This window comes from Nymphalis io, chromosome 26, assembly GCF_905147045.1.
Source record: "Nymphalis io chromosome 26, ilAglIoxx1.1, whole genome shotgun sequence".
Lineage (NCBI taxonomy): Eukaryota > Metazoa > Arthropoda > Insecta > Lepidoptera > Nymphalidae > Nymphalis > Nymphalis io.
Window position 1 is genome coordinate 9,600,001 of NC_065913.1, and position 7,500 is coordinate 9,607,500.

Genomic DNA, 7,500 nt, shown 5'->3' on the forward strand with positions numbered 1-7,500 from the left:
TTCCACAATACACGAACGTACCGCGTTAATTTTTTCACATTTCGAAGATATTATATTATCGTTCTGTTATAGTTCAAATTTAGTGATCGAATGAAATCACTCGGATATCGTTATCGTGTTCGATTCTAATGTTATTTTAAAATATTTCAGAAAAATAAAGTATGTTATCGTCGTAAAATGTAAACTTCGATTCCACAATACACGAACGTACCGCGTTAATTTTTTCACATTTCGAAGATATTATATTATCGTTCTGTTATAGTTCAAATTTAGTGATCGAATGAAATCACTCGGATATCGTTATCGTGTTCGATTCTAGTGTTATTTTAAAATATTTCAGATAAATAAACTATGTTATCGTCGTAAAATGTAAACTTAGATTCCACAATACACGAACGTACCGCGTTAATTTTTTCACATTTTGAAGATATTATATTATCGTTCTGTTATATTTCAAATGCAATGATCGAATCTAGTGTTATTTTAACATATTTTAGATAAATAAAGTATGTTATCGTCGTAAAATGTAAACTTAGATTCCACAATACACGAACGTACCGCGTTAATTTTTTCACATTTCGAAGATATTATATTATCGTTCTGTTATAGTTCAAATTTAGTGATCGAATGAAATCACTCGGATATCGTTATCGTGTTCGATTCTAATGTTATTTTAAAATATTTCAGAAAAATAAAGTATGTTATCGTCGTAAAATGTAAACTTCGATTCCACAATACACGAACGTACCGCGTTAATTTTTTCACATTTGAAGGATATTATATTATCTTTCTGTTATAGTTCAAATGCAATGATCGAATCTAGTGTCATTTTAAAATATTTCAGATAAATAAAGTATGTTATCGTCGTAAAATGTAAACTTCGATTCCACAATACACGAACGTACCGCGTTAATTTTTTCACATTTGAAAGATATTATAAGATGTAAATTTTGTAGTGTCACGTTCGTGGTTAGTTCGTGTCATGAACGATGTCGCTAAAGTATGTTATCGTCGTAAAATGTAAACTTCGATTCCACAATACACGAACGTACCGCGTTATTTTTTTCACATTTCAATGATATTTTATTATCGTTCTGTTATAGTTCAAATGCAATGATCGAATCTAGTGTTATTTTAACATATTTTAGATAAATAAAGTATGTTATCATCGTAAAATGTAAACTTCGATTCCACAATACACGAACGTACCGCGTTAATTTTTTCACATTTTGAAGATATTATATTATCGTTCTGTTATATTTCAAATGCAATGATCGAATCTAGTGTTATTTTAAAATATTTCAGATAAATAAACTATGTTATCGTCGTAAAATGTAAACTTAGATTCCACAATACACGAACGTACCGCGTTAATTTTTTCACATTTTGAAGATATTATATTATCGTTCTGTTATAGTTCAAATGCAATGATCGAATGAAATCACTCGGATATCGTTATCGTGTTCGATTCTAGTGTAATTTTAAAATATTTCAGATAAATAAAGTATGATATCGTCGTAAAATGTAAACTTCGATTCCACAATACACGAACGTACCGCGTTAATTTTTTCACATTTGAAGGATATTATATTATCTTTCTGTTATAGTTCAAATGCAATGATCGAATCTAGTGTCATTTTAAAATGTTTCAGATAAATAAAGTATGTTATCGTCGTAAAATGTAAACTTCGATTCCACAATACACGAACTTACCGCATTAATTTTTTCACATTTCAAAGATGTTATATTATCGTTCTGTTATAGTTCAAATTTAGTGATCGAATGAAATCACTCGGATATCGTTATCGTGTTCGATTCTAATGTTATTTTAAAATATTTCAGAAAAATGAAGTATGTTATCGTCGTAAAATGTAAACTTCGATTCCACAATACACGAACGTACCGCGTTATTTTTTTCACATTTCAAAGATATTTTATTATCGTTCTGTTATAGTTCAAATTTAGTGATCGAATGAAATCACTCGGATATCGTTATCGTGTTCGATTCTAATGTTATTTTAAAATATTTCAGAAAAATAAAGTATGTTATCGTCGTAAAATATAAACTTCGATTCCACAATACACGAACGTACCGCGTTAATTTTTCGGGGGTGGGGGTGGGAGGTTAGGGGGTTGGGGGGGAGTTCTTTGTTTTATTCCTTGCGACGGGGAGGGGGTTGATATTATATATAAAACATTAAATATAAAAATATTCGAAAAAAATACATCCGCCGTTATGAAGCGCCGAATGTCATATTCATCGTCCGGCATATACATAGAGTACGTTCGGTTCGAACGTCGAACGATATATATGAAAATATTATTTCGTGAGACGCGTCGCAACCGTTGAAGATAAGACTCTATCGAAAAGTTGTTTTCTTCTAGTATTATATTATAATGTATTGCTGCTGCCGCGGTCGTCGTCGTCGTAAGCTCGTCGCGGCGTTGTCGTTTTACAATAATAATATATTATACAAATAATGTGGAGAAATATACTTTTCGTTCTATAACTGTGCCGACCGACGGACGTACGTAAGTTGCTCTTTCTAAAGCGACTCCGGCGTCGTCATCGCTCCTCTCTCTACAAATTCATCGACATGATAACGTATGACGTTCTCGTGTAGATTTATTGTGGACCCCGATGTGTGGTGCGATGACGATGTCTTCGGAGATAAACGCGGCAGACGGAGTTTTTAAAAGATTCAGTACGTTCGTTTAATGCATATAGAAATGTATGCGAAACGGTCGTTCCTAAAACTCTTTATATTAACAAAAACTATCATGTACGAAAAATACATAACCCGAGTATCGGTACGAACACTCAAACACCGGGCGTCGATCCGAATGTTTCACGACACATATATCCGTTGAACAATAACATACGTGCACATCGTGTACGGAAGTGTTTCTAAAATGAACGATCTCGTTTCGAATATTCATATTCGTGACCGTCGAGTGTCATCTTAGAAGACGAATCGTCGTCGTCGTCGTCGTGCTCTTCTCGGGCTACTTCGATGTCGTCGGTTATTTATCATTATTTATTATGATAATGAATGAAAAAAGTCAACCGTAAGAGTCTATCGCGTCTAACGCGATCGAATCGATACGGTACGACGAACCTCGTTTCGAAGCGACGACGAACGAAGACAACGTCGTCGTCGTCGTCGTCGTTGCTAGAAACGAGAATCGAGTTAAATGAGAGAGAAACTTACGGCGAAGGTGTCGCGTTCGCGCAAGCACGCACGGACGTGTCGTCGTCGTCGTCGAGAATAATCTATGTTAGCTCCCTGGTTGATCCTGCCAGTAGTTATATGCTTGTCTCAAAGATTAAGCCATGCATGTCTCAGTGCAAGCCGTATTAAGGCGATACCGCGAATGGCTCAATATATCAGTTTTGGTTCCTTAGATCTTACTCAGTTACTTGGATAACTGTGGTAATTCTAGAGCTAATACATGCAATCAGAACTCTGACCAGTGATGGGATGAGTGCTTTTATTAGATCAAAACCAATCGACGGAGGGCGTCTCGTCCGAAGTCGTTAATTTTGATGAATCTGGATAACTTTTGCCGATCGCATGGTCCAGTACCGGCGACGCATCTTTCAAATGTCTGCCTTATCAACTTTCGATGGTAGTTTCTGCGACTACCATGGTTGTCACGGGTAACGGGGAATCAGGGTTCGATTCCGGAGAGGGAGCCTGAGAAACGGCTACCACATCCAAGGAAGGCAGCAGGCGCGCAAATTACCCACTCCCGGCACGGGGAGGTAGTGACGAAAAATAACGATACGGGACTCTTTCGAGGCCTCGTAATCGGAATGAGTACACTTTAAATATTTTAACGAGGAACAATTGGAGGGCAAGTCTGGTGCCAGCAGCCGCGGTAATTCCAGCTCCAATAGCGTATACTAAAATTGTTGCGGTTAAAAAGCTCGTAGTTGCATTTGTGCGCCGCGCTGTCGGTGCACCGCATCCGCGGTGATACTGACACGTTTGCGGAGCATATCGTCGGTGAGCCGGCGGTAAAACGCCGGTTCAATATCAAAATCCTATCGCGGTGCTCTTCGGTGAGTGTCGAGGTGGGCCGACAATTTTACTTTGAACAAATTAGAGTGCTCAAAGCGGGCTCAAAATGCCGCTTGAATATTTCGTGCATGGAATAATAGAATATGATCTCGGTTCTATTTTGTTGGTTTTCAGAACTCCGAGGTAATGATTAATAGGGATAACTGGGGGCATTCGTATTGCGACGTTAGAGGTGAAATTCTTGGATCGTCGCAAGACGAACATCAGCGAAAGCATTTGCCAAAGGTGTTTTCATCAATCAAGAACGAAAGTTAGAGGTTCGAAGGCGATTAGATACCGCCCTAGTTCTAACCGTAAATATGTCATCTAGCGATCCGCCGACGTTACTACAATGGCTCGGCGGGCAGCTTCCGGGAAACCAAAGATTTTGGACTCCGGGGGGAGTATGGTTGCAAAGCTGAAACTTAAAGGAATTGACGGAAGGGCACCACCAGGAGTGGAGCCTGCGGCTTAATTTGACTCAACACGGGAAATCTCACCAGGCCCGGACACCGGAAGGATTGACAGATTAATAGCTCTTTCTTGATTCGGTGGGTGGTGGTGCATGGCCGTTCTTAGTTGGTGGAGCGATTTGTCTGGTTAATTCCGGTAACGAACGAGACTCTAGCCTGCTAAATAGGCGTCGTCATTTAGGTGTGCCCGATTTCGGTCGAGCAACTCACTGGCGGCGTATTAAAATTCTTCTTAGAGGGACCGGCGGCTTCGAGCCGCACGAGATTGAGCAATAACAGGTCTGTGATGCCCTTAGATGTCCTGGGCCGCACGCGCGCTACACTGAAGGAATCGGCATGTTCTCCCTGGCCTAGAGGCCCGGGCAACCCGTTGAAACTCCTTCGTGCTGGGGATTGGGGTTTGCAATTATCCCCCATAAACGAGGAATTCCTAGTAAGCGCGAGTCATAAGCTCGCGTTGATTACGTCCCTGCCCTTTGTACACACCGCCCGTCGCTACTACCGATTGAATGATTTAGTGAGGTCTTCGGACCGACACGCGGTGGCTTCACGGCCGTCGGCGTTGCTGGGAAGTTGACCAAACTTGATCATTTAGAGGAAGTAAAAGTCGTAACAAGGTTTCCGTAGGGGAACCTGCGGAAGGATCATTAACGTACGTTTATCTATCTCGAATTCTGTTTCGTCTCTGTGCGGATCGAGCTCTTCTCTGTATACGAGCGAGATAAACAGTGCAGCACGAAAGAGCAATGAGAGTGCCGATATAAGACGATATAATAAAACAATAACAATAACAACAACCAAAAAGAATCATAATACGAAAAAATGCGAATTCGATCGGTGGATCGCATTATCGTTTCTCCGACGACGACGACGACTACGTCGTCTTCGTCTAGGCGTTCGTTGATATACGAGTCGTCATCGCCTTCGACGTTAGTATCATCACGTATGAAAATAACGATATTCGCAAAAAAATATATAAATACAATACGTATCGCTGAAGCGTCGTCATCGAATCGATATACGTATATATATTAAAACGTAGTATTATAAAAAGAGATACGAATATAACGATCGTCGTAAGACGTATGTAATCGTGTACTTTCAATTCGAATGTGGACGTCGTATGTACGCGGCGAACGTAACTAGCGAGAACGCTAGCTAACGAACATCGAAGTTGCACGCGTGCAGTCTTCACTCGTCGTTACCGTAGTCGTCTTCGTTATACCTGTGTACGTAGACCGGCAAGAATCCGCGCCGCGAGTCACATGTATAATATATATACGACGCTGTATACGTTTCGAGTTCAAGACTCTCGTCGCTCTTCGTTTTCGTTTTCGTCTTTCGTTCTTCGTCTACGTCTACGTCTACGTCTACGTTACGCGTCGTCGTCTCCGTTCGATTACGAGTCTCGTCATCGTTTACATCGATCGGTCGTTATGTGAGTGTCGATTTGAATTCGTTTTTGAATTTAATATGATATCGATTCGTGGTGACGTCGATGTGTTTTCGTGTTTTGTGTTTTATGCGTTATATCATATTTTCATAGAGGCCTCGTGCTTTCGATCGATACGTGCGATGATGCGTTTCACACGCTCTCCTAGACGATGATACGATGATCGACGATCAGTCAGTCAGTCGATCGGTCAGTCGGCGGGGATACGAGAAGCGTCCGCTGAAAGTTTCGTTTGTTTTTTTCGTAAAATGAAATAAAACAAAATGCGGTTCGGCGTTCGTATGTCGTTCGGATGCGAGACGACGACTCCGAATATAATAAAAACGGGGTCGTTCAACGCGTCCCTTCTGATGTTTCGACGTCGGTTTCTCGAGGAAAGCACGATGTTGTCGTCTTTCGATAGCGCATCGTCATCTTCAAATAACGTATATTTTTTTTTAATTTTTTTTTTTTAATATTTTTTTTTTTTTTAATTTTTATTTATATACTGAAAAGAAAAAAAAAAAGAAAAAAAAAAAAAATTTAAACAAACTAATATCACGGGCGTGTATAGAATCGCTTCAGTGATCGTAGAAACTAATCATCATGAAAATAAACAATTACCCTGGACGGTGGATCACTTGGCTCGCGGGTCGATGAAGAACGCAGTTAACTGCGCGTCATAGTGTGAACTGCAGGACACATTTGAACATCGACATTTCGAACGCACATTGCGGTCCGTGGAGAAACATCCAGGACCACTCCTGTCTGAGGGCCGGCTGTATAAAAATATATACCACACTGTTCAATGTTTAATGTGTATATAGTTTTTCGTAATGTTAAACTTTTATACGTTATTCTCGAACACATGACGGTATCCGTTTTAGAGTTCGTTCGTATTCGTATTCGTATACGAACCGACTCTCTCTCGGTCCGTTCAAATATTTCAATACGACGTGTATGTATGTTTATGTACCATGCGTGTTCGTGTATATTACAAAATTTTTGTATTTATATACGGTTCGTGTGTACGTTTACGTCACGGAGTTTCGTTATGCGCGATGTGTGAGAGACCGAGAGCGTCGCTCGCTCTACCGATTCGTACGTCTACGTCGTCTACGTCGTCGTCGTCGTCGTCGTCGTCGTCGTCGTCGTCGTCGTCGTCTTCGTCGATCGGTCTAGTCGAGAGCGCGCCCCCATCTCCGACCTTTCGATCGTCGTTCTATCGTTCGATCAAAGAGGGTAATCGGATATATGAGGGCCGATCTCTTCTAGTCTAGTGAGAGAGCGAGAGTTCGTACGTTTCTCGTTATCGAACATCGATCGAACGTATATCGATAAAACAGCTCCGTTTTCGTTACGACGTATACACATAAAGCGCGCATTGCGTACGTGATGACATGTAAACGTCGTATTCGTTTTCGAGGCGTGTCGTGTCGTGTCGTGTCGCGTCGTGTCGTCTCTCGTGTCTGTGTTATCATTATATACACAGACGGCGGGGTGGCGAACGAACGAACGCGCGCACGTGCGT

At 40.7% G+C, this 7,500-nt stretch overlaps 2 non-coding genes across 2 annotated transcripts; both read left to right on the top strand.

The window, feature by feature from the left end:
• The first annotated feature begins 3,284 nt into the window (after window positions 1-3,284).
• Window positions 3,285-5,187, top strand: LOC126778660 (small subunit ribosomal RNA). Its single transcript, XR_007670207.1, has one exon. It is a non-coding gene; the product is annotated as a small subunit ribosomal RNA (ribosomal RNA).
• Window positions 5,188-6,590: 1,403 nt separating this feature from the next.
• On the top strand, window positions 6,591-6,747 carry LOC126778645 (5.8S ribosomal RNA). The gene has a single exon (XR_007670194.1). It is a non-coding gene; the product is annotated as a 5.8S ribosomal RNA (ribosomal RNA).
• The last annotated feature ends 753 nt before the right edge of the window (window positions 6,748-7,500 follow it).